General features: G+C 41.8%; 1 long non-coding RNA gene across 2 annotated transcripts in view; it reads left to right on the top strand.

The window, feature by feature from the left end:
- LOC144332232 (uncharacterized) overlaps positions 1-27,531 on the top strand; it is a 198,277-nt gene that overhangs the window by 74,306 nt on the left and 96,440 nt on the right. For both annotated transcript variants that reach the window (XR_013400133.1, XR_013400132.1), the window contains exon 3: positions 3,791-3,874. This is a non-coding gene — a long non-coding RNA (uncharacterized LOC144332232). The remainder of the gene's footprint in view (positions 1-3,790; positions 3,875-27,531) is intronic.

Genomic DNA, 27,531 nt, shown 5'->3' with positions numbered 1-27,531 from the left:
GTTTTCCATTCCTGAGTTACTGCCTTGTTGCTGAACTTTACTCAGTGCACTTTTTAATTCTGACACCAGGTATACAGTAAGTGTTCAATAAATGTTATGTAGTAAGTCTATTATTATGCTGCACTTTCTGACCTCAAGAACTTGTTATGGTCTTCAGGTGAACGGTGTGTGACGTGACCAAGGTAGGGCCCGGCACCAAGTTAGGGCTCATTAATGGTTAATCACCTGTGATTTCTCCATAACCGTGTGCAGGATGTGTGTAAATCATGAGCATGTAGAGGTACGTAAGAAGTAATCACTGCACCCACTCCATGACCTCATAGTCACAAAGACTGTCACATAACAAGCATTCTATAATCATGTGGCAAGAGTTTAGAAGAGGTTATACAGTCAGCTAGGGGAGTACACAGGCAGTGACAAAGCTCAGCCTGGTGACTGGGGAAGACTTCATTTCACCAAAGAGGGAACAGCAGGAAGAGGAAAAGGGAGGACACAGAGTCAGAAAGGCGTGTGGCATGTTGGGAAGCAGGGAGCTGTTTCCTGTAGCTGGGGTTCAGTGTACAGAATTTGGATCGGGGGCTGGGAGCAGTGACTTATGCCTATAATCCCAGCCCTTTGGGAGGCCAAGGTAGGTAGGTCACCTGAGGTCAAGAGTTCAAGACCAGCCTGGCCAACATGGCAAAACCCCCATCTCTACTAAAAACACAAAAATTAGCCAGGCGTGGGAGGTGCCTGTAATCCCAGCTACTCGGGAGGCTGAGGCAGGAGGATCACTTGAACCCAGGAGGCAGAGGTTGTGGTGAGCCAAGATCACGAGACTCCGTCTCAAAAACAAAAACAAACAAACAAAAATTGGATCAGGGAAGTGGGAAGAGATGAAGCTGGAAATGCCAACTGGAGCCTGATTGGTGAGGTCATTTTATGGCCACAGCATTCGCAGTTGATAAGCAGACATGTTGCATGGAAGGCTTTTAAGTAATAGGTGCTATAGCCAGTGTTTGATTTAAAGAGGTCAATGCTGACAGTGTGTAGGTTAGATTGAAACGTACAGGGTTTTCATCAGGAACAGGAAGGTTAGCCAGGGGGGTTATTGGAATTGTTTGGATAAATGATGACACAGGACTCAACAGTGGCCGTGGAGGTGGAGAGGTGGGGAGGGATGTGAGAAATTTATAAGATATTGGCAGGGAAGAAAGTGGAGTGTAAGGTAGAGGAAGGGATCATGGGAGGTTGGGAAATGGCATAGATTACAGTAACATTAACCAGAGCAGAGAGCGCAGGAGGAGAGGCTGCACTGGAGGCAGAAGTGAGGCAGGGAGAGAGATGATGGATTCAGCTTTGGACTTACTGCATTTGAGGGGTTTGTGGTATATCAAGGTGGAGTTGACAATTAGACCTTTACATTTGAGTCTGGAGCTTAGTTTAGAGATAAATGCCTGGGATTGCTTGGCATTCAGGTTACCACTGAAATTCCAGGCACGATTGAGTTCTCCAGGGAGAGTATGATGAGAATAAAAGAAAAAGAAAATATAAAGGGGCTAAGATAGGTGGACACAAAGAATCCAAGTTTATGAGTCTATTTCCCCATAATTGGAAGCGCTACTAATAAGAACCATTCTTCCAAAAGAAATTGACACAGTTCAATGGGACCAAAAGAGACCACATCCTTTTAGGAAGCCCCGTTAGACTACAAACTCCATGAGGTCAGCCGGCACATCTGCCCCAGTGCATAGCACAGTACTTGGCACATGAGCATCCCTCCTCTGTGTTATGAATGAATGAGTGTTCATTATAGTTGGAATACAGAAGACTAAGAGAGACCTGAAGGCTGTATCCTGAAAGGTTTGAAGAGCCAAGTGGATACCACAAGGGTCTTACTGGTTTGAAAGTTCACAACTGTGGCGTGGACATTACAAAAAAAAGTAAATTTCAGCTGTTACATCAAAGAAGAGCTTTCTGAAAAATGAAGGATTGAGGGCCAGGAGCGGTGGCTCACGCCTGTAATCCCAGCACTTTGGGAGGCTGAGGCGGGTGGATGGCCTGAGGTCAGGAGACCAGCCTGACCAATATGGTGAAACCCCGTCTCTACTAAAAATACAAAAATTAGCTGGGTGTGGTGGCGTGTGCCTGTAGTCCCAGCTACTCAGGAGGCTGAGGCAGGAGAATTGCTTGAACCTGGGAGGCGGAGGTTGCAGTGAGCCAAGATTGTGCCACTGCACTCCAGCCTGGGCAACAGAGAGACACTACATCTCAAAAATAAATAAATAAATAAATAAATAAATAAATAAATAAATAAATAAAGGATTGAACAGTGAGTCATGAGTTTGATGTCCCCAGAGGCCATTAAGCCTGAAGCTGGGTGGTCTTCAGGGATGCCAGAGAAAGGATTCCCTATTGCCTGAGGGTTTGAGGTAAGCCCCTCTGAGATCCTTGCTGCCCTGAATTGAGACCTAACTTGCAGGATTAATGGAAAAGACTTGTATATTAGAATGAAGTTCATCAACATTCAAATACCAGGTTGGTGGCTTTTTAGCTGTGTAATCTTGGGCAAATTATTCACTCTTCCTGAGTTCCAAGTTCTTCGTTAATACCGTGGGCTTACGATGCCTATAGTAAAGGTTAGGATTAGGTTTTGCTACTTATCACAGAAAAGCTCAGATACCACTGACTTGAATGAAATAGAAATGTGGTTTTTATTACTCCCAGAAATGTAGTGTGCAAGTAGGGATTCTAGGGCTAGTGTGCAAGTTTATTTTTCTGCCCCATCATCCTCATGTTCATCCATCCTCATGTTCACCTCAGGATTCAAGCTACCTTTAAGGACCATCCCTACCCCTACCCCCACATTCTAGGTTGCAGGAACTGTGGGGTTGGGGCGGGGGAAAAGACAAATATAGGCCTGTTTTCCTGCTGAACCAGTTTCCTTCTGCTTTTATCTAATTGGCCACAGCTTAGTCTCATGGCCACAACTGACTGTCAGGGAGGCCAAGAAATGTTCTCTTTGCTCCTCCTTCCCCACACAATTATGACTCTGTCACTGAAAAAGAAGGTAGAATGGACCTGTGAAAAATAAAGTAGAGGTTCCTCTTCAAAGACTTTCCTCCCCGTCTAATTAGGAATAAATAGTAATGTCTCTTAAAAGCAAAATGTATTCAAAGACCTGTGCTAACATTCTTAAATATCTGCTAGCCATAATCAATAAATTCATGTGCTTTATGTTCTTAGTTTCCACAATGTAGCCTAAATATTTGCCCTGGCATGCTTATACTAGTCCAAGCAAGCATTAAGTCATAGCCTGTTCCTCTTCCTTATTTGAAGGTGTTTTTACCTTTCTCAGCATTCTACAAGTTACTTCCTCCTTCCTTTGTTCTCCTCTGCCTTTGCCTCTTTTAAAAAGTTTGAAGTTGCTAGCCAATCAAGACAAATACAGAATGTGAGGTCCCGTTCTAGCCAATGGAAACCGGACACAGCAGTAAGGCTGATGCTTCAGGTTATAAATGACCCTGTCTCCTTTGTTCAGTGTACTCTTGTGGCAAAACTGCTGGCGAGTGTACCCTTTCTGCAGAAAGTATAAAAATAGCCTTGCTGAGAAAATTAAATTTATGTTCAAGTGCTATTTCTTTATGGCACCGAAGAACAGGCATTTCAAACAGATATCACGGCATAATTGCCACTGTCTGCTCCTCCCCCTGGCAGAGTTCCATGTGGGTGAAAGAGATAATCCAGTATATATCAAATGCCTGAGCATAGTAGCTGCTCATTAAATTGTCATTCTATTCTTACTCTACAGTAATTTGCAAGCAGATGGAACTTCAATATGGCAATAGAGAAACAATCAATTAGACCAGAGTCTCCTCAGGAAGACTTTCTATAGGTAAGACAGAAAAAAGAATTGTAGTTTCCATTAATTGGCAATGGTAGGAAGAGTATTACAGAATAGGGAAAAATAGGAGGATAATCGTAATGACCATTTGCTGAGGTTATGTGCCAGCCACTGTGCTTAGTGCTTGGCCAATGTTGTTCTCATTGAATTCTCATAAAGACCTTATGAGATAAATGCTATATTTGACCCTGTTTTACAGAAGAAGAAAATGAGACTTTGAGCAGTCCACTGACTGGTCAGGTGACTACTAAATGTTCAATCCAGAATTCATACTCAAAGATATCAGGTTTTGAAGCCTGTAGTTCTAACCATGAGGCTGTATTACCAACACCATTCATTTATCCCCGCAAGCATTCATTCATGCAATGCATATTTATTGAATTTCTACTCTATGCCAGGTGTTGTTTAGAGCCTTCAGATACAGAGGGCAACAATACAGATAAGGTGTCTATTTCAACAAATTTATATGTTGGTGGTGGAAACAAGTAAGTAGAAAAAAGTAAGTAGAGCCCTAAGTGAACAATATAATTGCAGGCAGTGATAGATGTCATGGAGGAAATAGAACAAATCGAAGACTTGGCTGGTGGGAGAGGCTACTTTCAACAGGGTCCAGGAAGGCTTCTCTGAGCTGGGGACTGAATGGTAAGAACCAAACAAGCAGCCAGGCACAGTGGCTCACGCCTATAGTCCCAGCACTTTGGGAAGCCGAGGCAGGTGGATCACCTGAGGTCGGGAGTTCAAGACCAGCCTGGCCAACATGGTGAAACCTGTCTCCATGAAAAATACAAAAATTAGCCGAGTGTGATGGTGGGTGATTGTAATCCCAGCTATTCGGGAGGTGAAGCAGGAAAATTGTCTGAACCCAGGAGGCACAGGTTGCAATGAGCCAAGATCATGCCAATGCACTGCAGCCTGGGTGACAGAGAGAAATTCCCTCTTAAAAAAAAAAAAAAAAAAAAAAAAGAACCAAACGAGTAATGATTTAGGTCAGGGAGATTCAGGTAGAGGGAGCAGTGTGTCCCAAAAGAATGTACCTGGCTTGTTTGAGGAAGGAAAGGAAGACAGCTGTGCCTGGGGCAGGAGAAGGAGCACCTGTGATCGCAGAGCCTTAGCCATTGCAGAAAAAAGATTAGATTCTTTCTGGAACAAGGATGCTGGAGAAAAGGACAAGGCACTGTTTCTTTCTTGTGTTTTTAGAGTAGTTCCCTCTTATCTGTGGTGAATGCATTCTAAGACCCTCAGTGGATGCCTGAAACTGCTGATAATACTGAGCCCTGTACATACTGTCCTATGTTTTTCCTGTACATACATACTTTTGACAAAGTTTTTAATATAAACTAGGCACAGTAAGACATTAACAACAATAACCAATAATTATTAGTAGTGAAGCAAAAATCAAGTAAAATAAGGATTACTTGAACACAAGCACTATAAAACCTCAAGAGTTGAATTGATCACTGAGATGACTATTAGATGACTCTGGGGGTGGTAGCACCTGCAGCATGGATACTCTGGACAAAAGGAGGATCCATATCTGGCCAGGACCAAGTGACAATTTCTTCATGCTACTCAGAGCAATGCACAATTTAAAACGTACAAATTGTATATTTTGGCCAGGCATGGTCATTCACACCTGTAATCCCAGCACTTTGGGAGGATGAGGTGAGAGGATCACGAGGTCAGGAGTTAGAGACCAGCCTGGCCAAGCCACCATGGTGAAACCGATCTCTACAAAAAAATACAAAAAAGTAGCCAGGTGTGGTGGCAGGTGCTTGTAATCTCAGCTACTTGGGAGGCTGAGGCAGGAGAATTTCTTGAACCCAGGAGCCGGAGGTTGCAGTGAGCTGAGATCGCACCCCTGTACTCCAGCCTGAGTGACAGAGCAAGACTCCGTCTCGGAAAAAAACAAAAATGAAAAACAGAAAACAAAAATTGTATATTTCTGGAATTTCCCATTTAATATTTTCAGATTGAAGTTGACTGAGGGTAACTAAAAACCTGAAAAACCAAAACCATGGATGGATAAGGGGAGACTGCTGTATTTATAATTTTTTCTTTATTTTTTGGTGTTGGGCATGTCAACCCATGAGACAAGGAGAGTGACATTTTGTTCTGTTTAGGAGTCCATCTGATTGCACGTGGCCCTATCTGGTTCACCTCATTAGTGACTATTCCAGGGTGGCCTTTTCCTCTTTCCAGGTTAAACAAGTGTTTGTGGTTGCTGTGGAGAGTGTGAGAATGATGGAAGGAGGTCATCAGTCACCACTGAGGACTGAGCACACCCTGCATGCATGTTCCTGTGCAGGACGAAGCTGTCCCTGGTCAGGGAGCTGCAGAACCACAGCTCCTGCAGAATGGGTAAACGCTAAGAGCATCATTTGGAGCTGTCCAAGGTACAACACCAGCGTGTGGCTACTTCAGCATCTTACCTTGAGGGGTAGACTCTGAAGTTAAGGAAACACAGGGTGAAGGTTTTGCTTAGCAGATGGACTTTAGATCCCTGGGCAATCCCAGAGTCTGGAGCCCAGGACCAGAGTGTCTGGTGGGAGAGTGATGAAGCCCAGAAAGGGAGCCAAAAAATGTCCTTTGGAAGACCTGCAATGAGACCATCTTTACTGCATTTTGTGTAGTCCTGGATCATGACAGTTGAAAGGCTGCAGAGACAATTGAGAAGAAAAAGTGGGCAAGATTGAAGAATGTGAGAGGTATCAGTCCTGAATGCCAGAAAGGGTAAAGGGACAGAAGTCAGCTGTTCAGGAGAAGGAGCTGACTTTGGACTTCAGTGTAGAGTCCTGGCAAAGCACCCGGGTAATATGATGTATTTTGGAAATGAAGCAGGGCTGATAAATGCAGCTTTAGGAATCTCCTGGTGAAAATTTCAGGTCAACAGTAAAGGTTTTTGCAGTCTAGTGAGCCACAGGGTTCAATTAAATCAGGTCTCTAAGGTGGTGACCTACTAACCCACACCTCATGCTGGCCTTGAAAACCGTCTGAACAGGGCTAGGCTGGGGCAATGGGAGCTGCTGCTTTGGGGTTGGGAATGCAGGGACTGTGAAGGGGCTTGGCTCTCTGAGGGATGCAGGAAGGTCACACCCTCCTCTTTGTGCCACCTTCTGTGTGGCTGACCCCTTCATCTTTTAACAACCCATTTTTCTTAAGTACTAAATGATGGAAGACAGACAATTAAGCCAGAGCCCAAGTACTTCGTCTGCTGTTAGTTTCCTTAATTGTATTTCCTACACATTCTTTATAAATAGATTTAAGCAAGACACTATGTTCTTTAAATTGTGCATTTTTCTTGCTACGGAAACGGTTGCTTTTATTTCCACCCCCCACCCCCCAGCCTAGCCATAAAGTAGAAGTTAGCACCTGTTTTTATAGACAGGTGAATTATCTACTAATCCCTTGTCTTTTAAGGAAGTCTCAAAGAGCGGGCCAGAATAACCTGCTGCTGATGTCTCTTCAAGAGAACCATCCAGTAAGCAGCTGTGATTTTCAGAAGATACAATCCATTATTGCTAACCTTTCATATAAGCGACTCATAGATTCATAGACTGTAGGAACTGGAGAGGAATCTCTAAAGAGATAATTCTCATAAAAATAATTTGGAATCACCTTATAGTATGCATTCAATGTGTTAATTAGTTTCTAAAGGAACTCTGAAATCAAATCATTTGTTTGAAAACATTTATTGAACATTAGTACTGAACTGGAGCAGATACAGGTAATCATCCTGGAACACTGCATTGTGCCTCTCACATGAAAGAGACTCAGCAACTATTTCTCTGTGAATGAATAAAGTTGCCCCCTCCTCCAGGCTGGTGGGAGAGATGGACATTTTACAGGTTATAATGTTCTATGCCATGTGCATGGATATGGCATAGGAGCATATAATGGGTCACATCTCTGACTCCTCTGTTTTTTTGCAAGAGATGAGGAAATTAAAAGTAGAGGATTGGCCAGGCATGGTGGCTCACACCTGTAATCTCAGTACTTTGGGAGGCTGATGTGGGCAGATCGCCTGAGGTCAGGAGTTCAAGACTAGCCTGGCTAACATGGTGAAACCCTGTCTCTAAAAAAAAAAAAAAAAAAAAAAAAAATTAGCCAGGCAAGCTCCTGTAATTCCAGCTACTCGGGAGGCTGAGGTGGAAGAATCGCTTGAACCTGGGTAGCCGAGGTTGCAGTGAGCCGAGATTGCACCATTGTACTCCAGCCTGGGTGACAGAGTGAGACTCGTCTTAAAACAAAAAGTAGAGGATTAGAAGAGAAGATGTTTGTCAAAATCTTGTGGCTAGTCAGTGTCAGAACCAAGTCTAGGACCCGGTTTTGCTGAATCCCAGTCTGACAGCATTTTCCTACATCACATGGACTTTACAACGGGGCTTCTGATACATCAACAGCCACAGGGTTGACCTGGGGCTATGGACTGATTCTTTGTGGAAAGGAAAGGATCAAAGCAGCCTCAGGGTCTGGCTAGCAGAACTCATGGGCAGCCCCTTCAGGGGACAACGGTCAGGGTGAACCTTTCCATTTTAAGACCTATGTCGCTCTACTGAAGAAAGAGTTTTCCAGGGAAGAGAGCCTCACTGACCAAGCTGAGGTCCAGGGCTGACTCCTTAGCCAGGGGAAGTTTGAGAATTTTGAAGGACAGTTCCACGCATACTGCGTCCATTGCAGCAGTGTAGTTCCAAACGTGAAGCAGAGATACTTTCACCAGAAGAAGCAGGAATGCATGCCAGACTGTCAGGAGAAACGGGTGTCCGATAAAGACTTTCTCCAGCTACATACCCATACGTCCACACTCAATTAGCAAGCAGCCCTATTATCTCACCTTATCCATTGCTAACTGCTTGGTCCAGGCTAGCCTGTCTCCCATGGACCACTACCTTGCTCCCAGTTATCTGCCTGCTCCATGTTGCCCCCTGCAGTCTGTTCTGCACACAGCAGTTTGAGAGAGCCCTTTAAAACACAAGTGAGATCAAGTTACACCTTTATGCACAACCTCTCCACAGGAATTCTGTCCTGGCAATTAAATCCAAATGCAAAGTCCACGCATTTCTCTGCAAGGAGCTACCTGCCTTCCCCTTAATCTCTCTGCCCTCCTCTCCTGCCGTTCTCTCCGTGGCTGTCTGTACTCCAGCCCCACTGGACTTCTTCCCATTTCCTGCACCTGCCCAGATTTTCTCATCTCGGAGTCGTTGCATTTGCTCTTCCCTCTGCCTCCTAGTTGCATTGTTTATTCCCTTATTTAATTCGAATCTCTGTTCCTATTCCATCTTCTCAAAGACAGTTTCCATTTCGTGTTACCTGAAAAAGCTGCCTGCCAGCCTGGACATTCTTTAGCCTCTTAGCTTTATTATTTATAGAAATATATATTCTTTCAGTGTTTCTTTTCTCATTAGAATGTAAGCTGCACAGGATTTCTTTTGTAGCTCAAGAGCCCAGGAAGGAGTTGGCACTAGTGGGTATTGTGGGAAGAATAAGTGAGCATACATCTATGTTTAACACACACACACACACACACACACACACACACACACATCTTTTTTCCTATGATTTCAGGTGGTCCAAAGAATTTTCTTACTCCAAGTAAAACTAAAGTCCTGGCTGGGTGCTTCCAGGTCCTCTGAAGCTTGGGGGTCCGTGCATCTTAGGTTAGAAACCTCTGCTATGATCCAAGTATCTCCATTGCTGAGCGAAAGGGGTCCTAGTGATTCAGGAACTCCCACCACACTCTTCTTCCTCCCCAAGCTGGCTTTTCAAAGGGCCATTCCATTTTCTACCCTTGAGTGACAGTGACACAAACAGAACTACAGAAGAATTACCGTATTAGGTTGGTGCAAAAGTAATAGTTTTTGCCATTAAAATCAATGGCAAAACCACAATTACTTTTGCACCAACCGAATAAAAATAACAAAAATTAACACCTGTCCAAGGCACATAATACAGTATGTTCATTATAAGGGGCCTAGAATATCATTTGCTAAATACAAGGGCAGGACAAAATTTCAATTCAATTCAACAAATATTTATCGAGCAATCAACGTGTGTCAGCTCATCTGCTAGGTGCCAGGAGAATGGCAGCAAAGAACAGTAGCACTTACTCAGGAGGCTTACATTCAGGAGGGAGTGGGCAGACAATGCCATAGAACTGGTTATAGGTCTACTGGAGCATGAATAATAAGGTGACCAAGACAACAGAGAAAAATAAAATCAGGAAAGGGGAACCGGCAATGTCATTGATGGAGAGTGTGCAACGATAAATAAGGTTTCTAGGGAAGACCTTGCTACTAGAACAAAGGGTTAAAGGAAGTGTGGGAGGATGTGAAGATAATCTGGAGAAAAGCATTCCAGGAAGAAGAAAGAACAAAGGCAAAGGCCCTGAGGCGGGAGTCAGATTCGCCAAAGCTAGGAGGTACCCATGGCAGGGATGGAGGGAGCAGTGAGAAATGAGAAGGAAATGTGGTCGGTTGAGAAAATGTATGGCTTTTGGTGCCTTTGCAAGGACTTTAGGGTTTTTTTTTTTCATTCGTGTTTTGTTGTTGTGTTTTGTTTGTTTGTTTGTTTTTGTTTTTGAGACAGAGTCTCATTCTGTCGCCCAGGCTGGAGTGCAATGGTGCGATCTTGGCTCACTGCAACCTTCACCTCCCAGGTTCAAGCAATTCTCCTCCCTCAGCCTCCAGAGTAGCTGGGACTACAGGCACGCGCCACCACGCCTGGCTAATTTTTGTATTTTTACTAGAGACGGGGTTTCACCATATTGGTCGCGGTCTTGAACTCCTGGCCTCATGATCCACCCGCCTCGGCCTTCCAAAGTGCTGGGATTACAGGCGTGAGCCACCGCGCCCGGCCAGGACTTTAGTTTTACTTGGAGTAAGAGGAATTCTTTGGACTTCTATGAGCAGAGGTGCAACATGTTCTGACTTGTGTTTTAACAGCAGCATCCTGGCTGATGTGTTGTGAGTAAACTGTAGAGAGCAAGCAGGGAAACGGGGAGATCATTAGGAAGATCAATCATCATCAAACAAACAAAACCCACCTTTATTCTCTTTCCTGCTCTGGTGGGTCTCCCTTGTAGTCAATATCCTGGGAACTCAGAAAGATTTCATTAGTGTGGATGAATAAGTTTAGCTTGGGGAAAGAATTGCCGTTCCCTCTGGGTATGTCCCAAACTTCCCATACAGAGGAAATCAAGATGTGTGTGTTCGTTCCTTCCAGGTGGATGATCCCCTGGAGAACCCGCTCCGTTGGAAGATGTAGAATATTCATGTAGGTATACAGCTGGCGAGAGACTGGGTGATGGGGAAAATGGTAAGAAAGGGCTCTTAAATCAGGAGCCATCTCACAAGTGGAAATTAGTTAAATTCAGTCAATTGCTGACTGATTTTATGTTATGGAACTCAAATGCTCTGAGGCCCAGTCAATCGAAACCCTGTTTCGAAAATGAGCCAGTTATGGATGGATCTGCTGTTCTATTATTAAAAGAAATGGATCTGTTCAGAGAGTAACATACATAACACCAAGAGCCCGCTTGGTGGATGAATGCACTTGGTTTTTCTTTATTGCCTAAGACCTGGGATTAAATTCTGGAGAAAGTCAGAGACCTGCAGAATTTTTACTGACGAGGCATCCTAGGCATCACGTGATCACCTTCATTTACTAATCCTAAAATTGAGGCTCAGAGAGGGCCAGTAAATTGCTGTGGTGAACGCCTCCCAGATTTTGGTGGCTTCCTGCAATAAAGTGTTATTTCTTTCTCTCATCACAGACCAGTGTGGCTAGGCAGGGGCTCTGTTCCACAGAGTCCCTCAGGAACCCAGGCTTCTTCTACTATACCTCCTGGTTCCTCCCATCTGCAAGTCATCAAAGACATCTCAGTTTAGCTGGAGAAAGAGTGTAAGGATCATGAGAGGTTTGTATGAGTCAGACTTAGAAGCGGCATGTATCGGCCAGGCATGGTGGCTCATGCCTGTAATCCCAGCACTTTGGGAGGCCGAGGTAGGTGGATCACCTGAGGTCAGGAGTTCAGGACCAGCCTGGCCAACATGGTGGAACCCCGTTTCTACTAAAAATACAAAAAAAAAAAAAATTAGCCAGGCGTGGTGGCAGGTGCCTGTAATCCCAGCTACTCAGGAGGCTGAGGCAGGAGAATCGCTTGAACCTGGGAGGCAGAGGTTGCAGTGAGCCGAGATCACACCATTGCACCCTAGCCTGGGAGGCAAGAGCAAAACTCTGTGTCAAAAAAAAAAAAAGGAAGAAGAAGAAGAGAGAAGTGGCACGTATCATTTATGCTCACTGGCCGAACTCAGTGTCGTGACCACAACAGGAAAATATAGTCTAGCTCTGCGTCCCTGAAGAAGAGCAGGTGGATATTGGTGAGCACTGGCCATACCCACCAGAATCGGTGGGTACTAAGCACTAAGTGATGGTGCCAGGCCAGAGAAATGCCACGACGGACAAGAGGGGATATGCCCAAAGCTTCTTTTGATTCTGTCCTTTCTTCCCTTTTCCCTTTCTCTCTCCCCTCCTCCCTCCCTCTCTGCTTCCTTCCTGTCTGTCTCCATCTATCCTTTCCTTCTTCCCCACTCCTTCTGCTTATCACTCCCTTTCTTTTCACAGATATCTGGTGAGCATCTGCTAGATGCCAGGGTTGGCGAGAGTCAAGCTGAAGCAAGCATGAACCCTCAAGGACTTACCATTTCAAGGCAAGAAGTAGACACAAATACAGTTATGCATAGCATAATAATATTTCATCAATGACAGGCTGTGTGTCTTGATCCCATAAGATCATAATAGTGTGTTTTTACTGTCCCCTTTCTATGTTTAGATATGTCTAGATACACAGATACTTACATCGTCTTACAACTGCCTACAGCATTCAGAGCCGTCACATGCTCTACAGGTTTGTAGCCTAGGATCCATAGGCTACACCATACAGCCTAGATGTGTAGTAGGCCAGACCATTTAGGGTTTGTGGAAGTGTGCTCTATGAGGCTAGCACAATGACGAAATCTCCTAATGACGCTTTTCTCAGAGTATATCCCCATTGTTAAGGGAGGCATGACTGTCCTTAGAGCTGAGGTGGAAGTAACAGATGCCACAGGGTGGCCAGGGTGCTCTGGAGAGAGCCGGAGGTGAGGAACAGGAGACAGTGGATGGGCTTCCAACGGCATCATTCCCTAACTGTGCCTTCTGGACCTGCGTAACCTCTCTGAGCTTATTTCCACACCTGTGCAATACAGACAGCAATATCCTTCAGGCGGTGGTGGGATGGAATGAGCATTTCTGAAGAGGCTGCTACAGTGTGTTGTTCTGCTCCATGCATGTTGGTATTTTCTTTGGCCAGGAGGAGGGGGAGATAACTTCCTCCCGTTGAAGCAGAGAAGGCTGAGGATGCAGGTGGCATCTGAGCTGGGTCTTGAAAGATCAACACTTCGCTGTACTGGGATATCTGAGGGTCAGCTCTGGGCTGATTGAAAATTTCCACATCCACATGACAGTGGCTTGGACCATGGCATGTTAATTTCCTATTGCCGCTGTACCAAGTTGCCATGAATTTCGTGGCTTAAGTAATGCAGATGGATACTCTTTCAATTCCAAGAGTCAGAAGTCTGAAATGGGTTTTGCTGAGCTAAAATCAAGGTATTAGCAGGACTGTGTTCCTTCTGGACACCCTGGAGGAGAATTCAGTCCCTTGCCCTTTCCAGCTTCTGGAAGCAACCTGAATTTCTTGGCTGCCAATCCAGACTGAAAACCAGCAGCATGGCCTTGCAATACTGTCTGACTCTGACCCTCCTGCCTTCCTCTTACAAGGACCCTTGTGATTGTGTTGGGCCTACCTGGATCACCTGGGGTCATCTATGTGATGTAGCATATTTACAGGTTCTGGGGATCAGAATGTGGACTTCTGGTCAGGTGTGGGAGGGCGGTGTTATTCCTTCTACTACATGTGGCGAATCTGATTTTCACAGAGTTCTTACTCTATTAAATGCCTTGTACTGACTTGGGTACTGGGAAGAGTATTTCATGCCTTGTTAAGTACTGAAGAATCTGTACTGGGTACCACTTCAATGCCACGCAATACAAGTTTACTTCTCTAATTTCCTAGGTGCAGGATGGGGACAGAGAGGCATACAGCTGATGTCTCACCACCTGCTAATCATCCCTCCCCCCAGTTAGCTAATCCTGGAAATCCCACACTGCAGATATTTATTTCTTTAATGTAAGCCTTTGATTCTTTGAAAAGAATGTGTGGAAAAAAAAGGAAATGGTGGAGGGAGAAAGACAGTAACATTATTTGTTGGTATCAGTTGTTTGAATTTCAGTATGAATTAATTTTTGATTATTTTTGTTGTTGAGAACAAATTTAACGGAGATAAGAAGAGACTAAAAGGAACTTTAGTGTTTAGTTGTGTAGAAGGAATGGAATCCATCAGACAATGTGTTGGGGGTGGGTTTGGGTGGAGGTAGGAGCTGGAGAACGTGATGCTGGAGGCTAAAGATCACGTAGCTCTTTCAAATATGGTCTCTACCAACCAGTCTTGGGCTTCGGCTTTTCTGGACTGTTTTGACTGGCATTTCTCACTAAGTGCACCTTGAATCAATATGTTTATCCAGAGTCTGCCGTTTGAATGTGTAAGGTGCCTCTTCTCCACTGCTATGACCGTCACCATTGGAAGCCCTCTAGTGGACAGGATCTAAACAACTCAAAACACACACCCGTGTCTCAGGATCCATACTCAGGTTGAAAGGGATCTGGAGGGGAGAACCCTCGGGTGTGACCCCTTCCCCTAATATGATTACCCAGGCAAAGGGACCCAAGCCACCTCTCTGTACTCCGGAGAGCTCCACAGTTCTGCCATCCTTTTTGGCACAACCTCAGGGTTGCATTAATGGAAACAGGACACTCATTATTGAGCTGGTTTTGCAGGGCTAGAGTAATGGAGAGCTGCAAGCTGGAAAATACATTGGATTAAGGACAGCATAGTCTTTCATCAGCACAAAAAGGAGCCATAGGTCAATATAGACTTTCTGCTTCTGCGGAGTTAGCCCTTAGTGTTCCATGTGGGGTGAGCAGGGCACGCCTTTGAGTGACCAGCAGAAAGTGGCCTAAAGGAGAGAGGTTATTAGTGATTCGCTCCAGACCCCAAAATATGATACTCAGGAACTATATTAGATGGCTCAGGCTGCCATAACACAGTACTAGACTGGGAGGCTTAAACAACAGAAATTAATTTTGTCAAAGTCCTGGAGGCTAGAAGTCCAAGTTCAAGGCGTGGCAGCGTGGGTTTCTTCTGAGGCCTCTCCCCATGCCTTGCAGATGGGCACCTTCTCACTGTGTCCTCACATGGCCTTTCCTCTCTGTGCAGGCACTCCTGGTGTCTCTCTCTCTCTTCTTATAAGGACACCAGTCCTGTTGAATCAGAGACTCGCTCTTACGACCTAATTTAACCCTAACTACCTCCTAAAGACCTTATTTCCAAATACAGTCACATTGGAGTTAGAAGTCCAATGTGAAAACATAAATTTTGAGGAGGATACACAATTCAGTCTAATAACATGGATGGTATTTCTTAGGGAAAACACATATAACTTGTAAGACAAATGTCTATTCAGGAAAAAAAAAAAAAAAACAGCTACTGGAGAAAAATTTCATTCTGGAAAAAGTATCCTATGGAAACACATACTTTCCAGCAAAAACACACTGGAAAACATACACATCGGAAATGTTTTTAAATTAAAAATGCCCCCTCCCAATAAAATAAATTCTCTGGGGAGAATTTTCATTATGAAAATGCTCACTGTGAAAGTATTTAACAGGAAAAGTACCCATTGGAAAAATCATTGCCATAAAAGCAAGGGAGGGTGATGACATGCTGGAGAAATATTCTTTCTAGGAAAAATGCCTACCAGGAAAAATTTTACTAGGAGAAATGATGACTCAAAAAAGATGCACGAGGTGGGCAGATCATGAGGTCAGATCAAGACCATCCTGGCTAACATGGTGAATCCTCGTTTCTACTAAAAATACAGAAGAATTAGCTGGGCGTGGTGGCATGTGCCTGTAGTCCCAGCTACTTGGGAGGCTGAGACAGGAGAATCGCTTAAACCCGGGAGGTGGAGGTTGCAGTGAGCCGAGATTGCGCCACTATACTCCAGCCTGGGTGACAGAGCGAGACTCTGTCTCCAAAAAAAAAAAAAAAAAAAAAAGGATGCACAGAAACATATCCTGAATGGAACAAATACCCCACTGGGAAAATATGCATAGAAAAATTATGTTCATCATGAAAACAGCCTTTGTTTATGTACCTGTAAAAATCAGGAAACTATGCTTTATTTTGTATATACCATGTGTCATGCATTCTTCTCAGAGTTTCCCACCTATTAATTTATTTATTCCTCATGAGAGCTCTATGAGGTAGGTACTGTCTATGCTCCAATTTACATATGAAGAAACTGATGCGCAGAGGTTGGGTAACTTGCTCAAGTTTGCACACGAAGTAAAGGGCAGTCCTGGCTTTGAACTCAAACAACCATTCATTGATGCAACATTTACGGAGCACCTCCTGTGTGTCAAGCACTGTGTTAGGGAATGAGTTCTAACACTGGCTGAAACATAAGCCTCAGTTTTAAGAAATTAACATGAGAGACAGATTCATAAGCAGACTATGAAACTATAGGGAAATGAGTCTTTGTACATGCACCTTCACATTGGAAATTGAAGCAAAATGCTCCCACTAGACTGAAATTTCTTTGTGTGTTTATGAAAGAAGCTGCTGTCCTGGGTCTACAGCAAACCACAGCTCCCCTGAGACTAACAGCCACTGGGAAAACAGAAACACTCAGGAGAACCCTCATGGGTGCATTGGGAAAACATAATCCCAGGAGAAAGTATTCATCAAAACATGTACCTGATGGGATACTTATTTGAAACCTAGTCTGGTAGGAAGTCTTCTCTCCTCTTTCCAGTCCAGGTCTTTGCTCTTGGCCACATGAGCTCAGAGATGGCCAAGTAATGCAATGGCTTGAGTAGTGAAATGGGCTGCAGGAGCCTTGTTGCAAGGAGGGAATTTGGATGAGATCTGGTAGAAGTTCTGAGTTCTCTTAATTTTTAAAAACCATTACTGGTTTATGGTCTAACCCCACTCATATGTTAGCTCCATGAGGTCAGAGCTCCCTGCCCATGTAGTTCATCTATGCATCCCCAGTACTTACAAAAGTTGGTGCTCAATAAATACCTAGTTCCAAAAGAGGGGATGTTGATCGTAGTTATAGCAGAGATGTTAACTGCATGGATGCTGGAGATGACCTAACCTGAATCCCACTTCTACCATTTCCTGGCTGCACAGACTTGGCTAAGATACTTGCTAACTCTGAGTCTCAGTTTCTTCATCTGTGCTGTGGGGACAATAATATTGTTTTGGTACGGCTCTTGGAGAGATTAAATGCCTGTTGAGTACTTAGCCTGTACTTGACACTAGGTAGAGGGTCAAAAAATAATCGGAACTTGTCCCTTCCTTCAGGAAGTTTATGGTCAGGTGGGCTATCCCCCAGCTACCAGCCCTTCCCACAAAGCTTCAAATTGGAGGCAGGGTCTCGGCAAAGCTGGTTATTGAAGTCTGGAATCTGCAACTCAAGTTTTCTTTCTTCCCTGTTGTCTCTAGAGATTAAGTGTGCTGTAGGGTTCCATCTGCTTCTGTAATAAAACATAAATTATTAAAGCCATAAAATATTGATGAACTGTTTTATAAAACAGAGACTTTAATGTATTGATTATGAATTGAGAAAGCCTTAATGAGTTTCAGGAGGAGAAATAATTGGGCAATGATGCTGTGCCGATTCCTTCTGTGCCCCTGAACCAGAGGCAGTTACGAAAATAAGTTCCTCTTGTCCCATTTTGCATCACTGTCATCTTGCATTTGTGCCATGGTACATTTAAAACCTATGCTTCCATGAACATTAAAAGCTAACCAGAGAGAAGGAGAGAGAGGAAGAGAGAGAGAGAAAGGGAGAGGAAAATTCCTTGTTAAAAATCAACAAAGTATTTTAAGTGGAAACTTCCTTGCTTTTATTTAGCTCCCTAGGTGGCTCCCAGAGGCTCTGGAAAAACTGACGGTTAACATTGTAGCGGTTTCATTTTTAGATGGTTCATCCAACAACAATCTCTTATTAAAGTTCAGGAAGATTTCTCTCTTCCTTTATTTTAGGATGAAGGATCCAATAGCCAGAACTGAACTTGTAATACGGCAGGACAACACACTTATTTTACAGTCGAGAAAACTGAGTTCCATGGGGAGATAATATCTTGTCCAAGATCCCACAGTTCATTAGTTTTTAAGACTTGGCCTGGCACCTGGGTCTTCTGACTCTGGTGTTGGTGATTCTTCTTCTGCCACTTCTTGAAGGAGGACTTTCGGATGATGCAAGTTGTTTCAATGTGGAGCAGGTTTTTGGGTTTTAGTCTTGCTGAATAGCATGGAAGCAGAGAAACTAAATGGCCTCTTGACCTCTTGGAAGGCATGTCACAGGGGGATTTGAAATTCCATGGAGTAACACAGTCACTGCATCAGTCATCCATAACTGGCCTGCTGGTCTTCAGAATCTCCCAGGTCAGGCTCAGGCTGGCAACTGCAGACACAACCACATCGTTGTGATTCTCAGGAATATCCAGTGAGGGGAAGAGGCTGCATTCATTACTGATGCATCCCTCACAGCTACTATGTGAGATGGGAAGGATAAACATTAAGTATCCGTGAAGGACTCTAGGCTCAGAACATCAATGGAGTCGCCCAGGTTCATACAGCTCATTGGTGGCAGAATCAAGGGCTAGGACCATTATCTCTGGAGAAGTAGGTTACCATTACTGTACAAATGTTAAATACCATACTGCCTTTTTATTATATTTGGAAGAGTTCACTGCAAGGGCAAGAGGGATGTGTTTTCAATGAGACCGGCCCCTGCTGGTCTCATTGAAAACACATGAGGTGAGGGGTTGGTGGCTGACTTCATTTTGCCTTCGCTTGTTAGGTCTGATGTTTGTCAGAAAAGTTGTTGGGAAGGACACGGTAACATTTGCAGCTAACATTCATCGAGCACTTTTGCTGTTCCTGACAACTATGCCAAGTGCCTTTGCTCCCATGAGCTCATCTCTCTTTCATAGCAACCTTTGAACTAGGGAATCTTATCAGTCCCATTTTATAGAGGAAGGAATTGAGGCACAACAAGGTTAACTGAGTTAGACTGTGAAGCGAGGATCTGAGCCCAATGACACAGGCTTGGGAGCCTACAGGCCTAACTGGGTAATAATTGCAGATATGTTTCTTCTTGTCTTGAATCATGCTGCTTCATTTGATGGTACTGATCTCTTGTTTCTTCTTGAAGCTGTTGCTTATTTTGGCCTCAGCTGTGACCACTTCTGGGTCTCTTTCATTTACCTCCTTCCTGCTGCCAGCCACAGCCTCTGGTAGTTTCGCAGTGTTCTCTCATAGCCTCCAATTACTTTAACTAGACGTGGGCTCCTTGGGCAATCCCAGCAAATTGCATGCATTTTACATTACCTTGCTATTAACTGCACTGCTGACTGTCAATTCTGTATTGCCAGCCCTGAACTCTTCCTGGTAGCAGGGTAATCCTGGTCTCATAAAATGAGTTAGAAAAGTGTTCCCTTTGCTTATATTTTCTGTAAGAAATTGTGTAGAATTGGTGTTATTTCCTCCTTAAATGCTTGGGAGAATTTGCAAGTGAAACCATCTGGGCAAAGAGATTTCTTTTTTGGAAGGCTTCTTAAAACTCTGAATTCAATGTCTTTAATAGTTATAATTCTGTTCAGGTTATTTCCTCTTGAGTGAGTTGTAGTAGTTTGTGGTTTTCCAGGGAATTGGTCCATTTTTGACGATTAGTCAAATTTATGTGAGTTGTTTAGTAGAGTTGTTCATAATAACCCCCTTTTAATCCTTTCAATGTCTGTAGGGTCTGCAATGATATTCTGTTTTTTATTTCTGATATTGATAATTGGTGGCTTGTTTTCTTAAAATCAGTCTCACTAGAGGCTTATCTGTTTTTTAATCTTTCAAAAACAGTTTTTGGTTTCATCGGTTTTATTTTTTCAATTTTATTGACTTCTGCTCTTTGTTTTTTCTTTTTTGCTTGCCTTGGGTTCATTTTGCTTTTCTCTTTTTAGGGTTTTAAGGTGAACATTATTAATCTGAGTCTTTTCTTCTTTTCTAATATAAACATTTGATATTATAATTTTCCCTCTAAGCAATGCTTTAACTGCAGCTCATGGATTTGGTATAGTATATTTTTATTCAGTTCAAAGTATTTTACAATTTTTCTTGACACTTTCTCTTTGATCTATTGATTATTTAGAAGTGTACTGATAATATGCAGGTGTGTTGAAATTTTCCAGACTTCCTGTTATTGTTTAATTCCATTATAGTCAAAGAATATAACCTGTATGATTTCAATTCTTTTTAATTTGTTAAGGTTTGTCTTATGGCTTAGAAAGTAGTCTATCTTGGTGAAAATATTCCATGTGCGTCTGGATAGAATGTGTATTCTACTGTTGGGTGGAATGCTCTATAAATATCAATTACATCCAGTTATTAATGTTATTGTTCAGTTGTTTGACATTCTTGCTGAGCTTTTGTCTATTAGCGCTATCACTAGAAGTTTTAAAATATCAAAGAGAAGTTTTAAAATGTCAAAAAACAGTTGTATATTTGTCTATTTCTATCTCCAATTCTGTCAGTTGTACTTCATGTATTTTGAAACTTTTTGGCTTGCATATACATTTCAGATTATTATTTTTTGTGTTGAAACAGGCTTTGCCCCTGTTTATTTCCTGATAATTTTCTTTGCTCTGAAGTCCGTTTAGTATAGCCACATCAGTTTTCTTTTTATTAATGTTTGCATGATATATCATTTTTATTTTCATTTTTATTTTTTTTTTTGAGATGAAGTCTTGATCTGTCGCCCAGGCTGGAGTGCAGTGGCTGGATCTCGGCTCACTGCAAGCTCCGCCTCCTGGGTTCACATCATTCTCCTGCCTCAGCCTCCCGAGTAGCTGGGACTACAAGCGCCCGCCACCATGCCCGGCTAGTTTTTTTGTATTTTTTAGTAGAGACAGGGTTTCACCATGTTAGCCAGGATGGTCTTGATCTCCTGACCTTGTGATCCACCGATCTCAGCCTCCCAAAGTGCTGGGATTACTAAGCCACTGTGCCCGGCCAGTTTTTTTTTTTTTTTTTTTACTTTTAACCTATCTATATCATTATATAAACAGTGAGTTTCTTATATACAGCATATACTTGGGTCATGTGTTTTTATATATACTGAAGATCCTTGTCTTTTATTTATTGTATTTAGACCATTTACATTGAATGTAATAATTGATATGTTTTGGTTTAGATGTGTCATTTTATTTTTTTATTTTTTGTTTCCTTCATTTTTATTCCCCTATTTCCCCCTTCCTGCCCTCTTTTGGGTTATTTGAACATTTTAAAATATTCTATTTTAATTTATATGTGTAGATTTTGACTGTATCACTTTTTATAGCAATGTTAATGTTCAAAAAAGGGATAACGATATACATACTTAACCTATCTTGGTGTACTTATAATCAAGATTTCATCACTCCAAGTAGACTGTAGGAACCTTACCATCATATAAGTCCCTTTACCCTCCTACCTTTATTTTATCTCATATATTACATCTAAGTTTATTAAAATTTTCATCAGAAAAATGATTTAGTTTTACTTTCAAGTGTGAAATACATTTTTAAAAATGCAAAAGGAGAGAATTGTATATTATATTACCCTGATATTTGCTATTTATTTAGCCTTCCTCCATCCTTTTTACTTATTTTTAATTGACAAAGAATAATTGTATGTATTTATAGGCTATGGTGAGAGGTTTTGATATATTTATACATTGTAGAAAACTTAAATCAAGCTAATTAACATATCCATCACCTCACCAAGTGACCATCTTCATTCTTAATATTCCAAGATTCTCTGGGTTCATGTCACTTCTGTCTGACAAATTTCCTTTAACAAATAATCTGTACTACAAACCTCCATAACACAAGTTTACCTAAATAACAAACCTTCACTTGTACCCCTGAACCTAAAATAAAAGTTAAAAAAAACCCCAATTAACAATTCCTTTAAAGCAGGTTGCTTTCAAAAAGTGTTATAGAGGAATTTGGTTTGTCTTCATCTGGGAATGCCTTTATTTTCACTTCATTTTTGATATAGATCACTAGCTGTAGAATTCTAGATTGCCAATTCTTCTCTTTCAGCATTTCAAAAATATTAGAGAACTAATACTACAAAAATATATATTATTACTGTATTAGTAGTACCACATACTACTATTAGTAGTATTACGTAAGTAGTAATATGATAGTACTAATATTATAATACTAAATATTATAGTACCAACATTAGTAGTGCTATTATAGTTCTGGTCTCCATGATTTCTGATGAGAAATCTTGTCATTTGAATTATTGTTTCCCTTTAGGTAATATGTTGTTTTTCTCTGGCTTCTTTCAATATCTTTATCTTTGCCTCCAGTTTCAGCAGTTTTTTGTTTTGTTTTGTTTTGTTTTTGTTTTTGTTGTTTGAGATGGTCGCCCAGGTTGCTCTGTCGCCCAGGCTGGAGTGCAGTGGTGTGATCTCAGTTCACTGCAACTTCCGCCTCCTGGGTTCAAGTGATTCTCCTGCCTCAGCCTCCTGAGTAGCTAGGATTACAGGTGCATACTACCACACCCAGCTAATTTTTGTAGTAGAGACGGGGTTTCACCATGTTGGTCAGGCTGTTCTCAAACTCCTGACCTCGTGAGTCGCCTACCTCGGCCTCCCAAAGTGCTGGGATTATAGGCATGAGCCACTGTGCCCGGCCCAGTTTCAGCAGTTTGAGTGTGATATATCTGTATGTGGATTTCTTTGCATGAATCCTATTTAGGATTTAGTGAGCATCTTCAATCTATAGGTTTTAACTTTTGCCATACTTGGGGAGATTTTTAGCCTTTAGTTTTTCAAGTATTTTTTCACCATCACACTTTCTCTTCTCTTTGGACTCTGATGACATGAATATTATACGTTCTGTTTTGCTATGGTGCCACAGGTCTCTGAGGGTCTGCTTTTTTTTTTTTTTTCCAATCTTTTTCTCTCTCTGTTTTTCAGATTGGATAATTTCTATTGATGTGCCTTCAAGTTCACTGAATATTCCCTCTGTCGTCTTCAATCTGCAATGGAGTCCATCCAGTGAGTTTTTCTTAAAAAATTAGATTATTATATTTTTCAATTTCTATGTGATTCTTTTATATATTTTCTATTTCTTAATGAGGCTTTTTAAATTAATTTCGAATTTTTTTATGATTGCTAGTCAGAACATTTGTGTAATGACTACATTAAAGTCTTTGTCAGGTAATTCCAACATCTGTGACATCTGGGCATTGACATCTTACCAGATGTCAATTGATTGTTTACCCCATGAGAATTAAGCATTTTCTGGTTCTTGGCATGCTGAATAATTTTGGACTGGATCTGAACATTTTGAATAGGATGTTATGCAACTTTGGGCCTTATTTAACTCCTACATAATTTTTTTTTTTTCCAGCAGGAAATCAATCTGGTTAGCTTCAAGTAGCAAGTTTCAAACCCCTTCTGTGGACTGTGGTTCCAATATCAATTCAGTTTTCAAACCTTGGTAGTGTTATTTAAATACACCAGATGTCTGTACCACCCAGTGGTCAGTCTAAGAACCTGGGGTGTGGTATGTTAGTTCAGTTCTGAGATCATTAATTATGCCAATTAGGATCAAATCCATGCAGGTACAACTTGGATAGGAGCACAGAAATTCGTGAACCACTTTATGCAGTCACTTTCTTGAGCTCCTCTGTCTTATGTCTCTGGCACTTTACATTTGCCTCAGACTCTCTTTTTCTTCCTTTAGCTGGAAAGCTGGGGCTTTCATTACCTTGTTCTGTCATACACTTAGCTGTGCCTGTATCCAGGGTTGAGCTGCAGGAGGACAAAAGAAAGGAGACTAATGTAAGATTCTTTCTTAATAGTAGGGACACTGGGTGTGGAGTATTTAGAAACTATAACTTTTCTGTAAATCTAAAAGTATTCTATTTTTTTTTTTTTTTTTTTTTAAGCAATCAGGGTTTGCCTCATCTCTTGAGTCACAGGTCCCCTCCCTCAGAATGCTGGCTCCTGTGACCTCCTGTAGAGGCCTCTGTTACCAACATCACAGGATGGTTTGTAGACTGGGTATGAGCAAACAGAGAGAAGGAAGAAGTGGAGATCTCCACATTCCCTCTGAGTGTGAGCAGTTCTCTTTCCTGTGCCTGGAGCCAGAACTAGAAGGTCTCTATTTGGAGCTCAGTCTGTTCACACACATGCTCGCTTCCCAGTTTCAACCTGCATTGCATTCAGGTGGAGGGATACTGGAGGAAAAGCAATGGTAGACTCACCTTGGTTTGGTGCTGTAAATTCCCGTCTTCTCCAATCCACCTGCTGAGACTTACTTTTCAGAATCTTTAGCTGCTCCATGAATTCTGCGTTCAGTTGAAGGAGAAAGGGGGAGTGTGTTGTTTTCATCTTTTTTTTTCTTTCAACTTTACCTCTTTAAAAATGTTTTATTATATATAATACAGATAAGAAAAGTACATACAGTGTAAATATATTGTTGTGTGAGTATAAATTGATAACTGCGAAGCAACCACCCAGATTCAGAAAGAAAATATAAATGATAGTCCCAAAGCCTCCATGACAACTCACTCCTTTTCTGCTAGAAGTAACCATTATCTCCTGATTTTACGGTAGCTATTTCCTGACTTAACTGTTATTTACCGCCTATACCATACCTTAGTATGATTTAGTTATATCTTTTTGAACTTTATATAAATGAAATCATAGTTTATGTAATCTTTTGTGTCTGGCCTCCTTTCATCATTGTTCATGAGATTCATCAATGTTGTCTGTAGCTGCCATTAATTAATGATCACCTTTGTATTCCATCAAAAAAATATATAACAATAGATTTATGGATTCACATGTCGATGGGCGTTTGGGTTGTTTCTAGTTTGGGGCTGTTATGAACAATGCTTCTGTGACATTTTTATACATTTCTCTCGAAGTGCATGAGCTGGGTTTCCCTGGGATAAATCTGACCCAGTGGAGTTACTGGGTCATATCATATATCTTCAGCATCAATAATAGTGGCAAACTGTTTTCTCAAGTTTTGTTCCAATTTACACTCTTACCAGCAGATGAGAATCCCTGTGGCTCCACTGGGGCTGTGTCTTAGTCATGTCTGTACCTATCACGCATGACACAAGTGATGTTCAATCTGCATTTGTTAAGCCGTTGAACTGACAGCTGGCTATGACTGTGTTGTGTGTGACTGGGATGCAATTCTTTTGTTCAGATTTTGAAAAGCTTTGGGTTACGCTCTATTTTCATTAGAAAGAAATCGAGGACATATCACAACAACGATCTCCTGTGAAAAAAATGTGCCTAAGAAAGCTAATGATGATTTGTGAAGGGGAATGAAGATGCTGAGTCTTTTGAAGACTTTGATGGCATATCAAAGGCCATCATCTTGTTACTTGAGAGTGCTAGGTTTGGTGGAAGACCGTGGACAGAGGGATAGAAGCAATATAAAAGAGGAATGATTTCAAGAACCACAGGACAAGAAAGAAAAGAATAACTGAGTAAATTCCATGGTTAAGGCATAGCATGGCAGGATTGGTTGCTGTGTGTCAAGAATTACAATTCACTCCATCAAAGCGATGGCATTCAAGACTAGATGGAAAGAATTCAAACTGTACAGTGTTGGAACAGATGAAAACACTCCATTTCTGGACTCCAATTTTGGGCATTGACTTTGTCTCAAACTATTTTAAACAGATGAATCTGAAAAATCTTTGAAATCTGGGTGACAGGTTAATATGTAGGCATAATCTCATGGTCTTACAAGGGTAAACTACAAAATATATAAAATCCTTCTGAATCTGGTTCAGATGAAAAAGTTGCTATCAGAAATAGGATGTTCAGAATTAAGTGAAAATTATCTTAGAAACTCACTGAAGGGATAAGTTTTTGGACAACTAAATAAAATCCATTCAATGTAGCAGCTGGACTAAATAATGACAGTAAACATTCATTATTATTACATTTATTTTAAATGCCAAGCTCTGTCTGCATGCTTTTTGTGGATTTTCTCAATGAATCCTCACAACAACTCTAGGAAGTTGAAAATATTATCCCTATTTTACAAATTGGGAAAGGGAGGCAAAGAGGGGTTTGAGTGACTTGCTCAAGATCACACGGCCAGTTAGTGATGCAAGCAGACAAAATATAGGCAAAGAGATCCCGGAGCCTACATTCTACTCTCTCTCTTTTTTTTTTTTTTTCAATTTAACTTCACTTATTAAGATATTGCACACAGCCAATGGAAGTGGGGATCTACTTGCTCATCTCACAGAACAACCAGATCACTAAGAAAAAAACATGATAAAGACTTTTTTTTTATTATTATACTTTAAGTTCTAGGATACATGTGCACAATGTGCAGGTTTGTTACATATGTATACATGTGCCATGTTGGTGTGTCACACCTGTTAACTCGTCATTTACATTAAGTATATCTCCTAATGCTATCCCTCCCCCCTCCCCCCACTGATGAAGACATTTTTTAAAAAAAAATCTGAAGGTTAGAAATAGTGATGTGTGCTGCCTTTGGATATTACTATTATGAAATGAGAAAAAAGTTCAGGTTTTTTAAAGAATAAACTTCAGAATTGCAATTTTACAATATATACTTGGCATTGCTATCTAGTACATGATTAAGAACAGACTCTGGCGTCAAACCCTTTGGGTTCAATGCCCAACCCTGCCATCTACTACCTCTGGTGACCTTGGGTAAATTTTATGACCTTTCTATGCCTCAGTCTCCTCATCTGTAAGACGGGGATGTTGGGGCTCCGAAATGAAGGCGCCCCCACAATGAAGGCATAAGAAGCAAAATTCTTCTCTGACCTTCTCCTATTCTCCATCTCTCAGTCTCGTTTTCCCCTGAGGCTAGTCATAGAAAGCAGAATCCCTTTTCTCCAAAGCCAGCCATAGAATATAAAATTATTACTCTAATTTTTCCTCCTCCTTTCTGTGCAAAATCTATTCATAAATTATCTGACCTACCTTGTTCGACTGTAGGGCAAGAGACCCCCATTCCAGGGAAGGCCCTGCGCTATAGCCAGAAAGATGCAATGCATGCTCAGCAAAGCCAAGGAGAATCTAGACAGACAGGCCTTTCTGGGTTCCCCAACTCAGTCTACTGCATTAGATCATAGCCTTTTTGTCCAGTCATATTTCTACAGGGCTATTCATTCATTACTGAAGCTAAGCATAAAAATGGACAATTTCCTCTGTATCGTTGGGCCTTCATTTTTTTTAAAATTTATTTTAAGTTCTGGGATACATGTGCAGAATGTGAAGGTTTGTTACATAAGTATACACATGCTATGGTGGTTTGCTGTACGCATCAACCCATCATCTACATTAAATATTTCTCCTAGGCTCCCTACTCTTTTTTTCCTGGTTTTAAATATTAATATGTATACAGTAAAACTCACTTT

This window comes from Macaca mulatta, chromosome 10, assembly GCF_049350105.2.
Source record: "Macaca mulatta isolate MMU2019108-1 chromosome 10, T2T-MMU8v2.0, whole genome shotgun sequence".
NCBI lineage: Eukaryota > Metazoa > Chordata > Mammalia > Primates > Cercopithecidae > Macaca > Macaca mulatta.
This window is presented reverse-complemented; position numbering and strand designations above follow the sequence as displayed.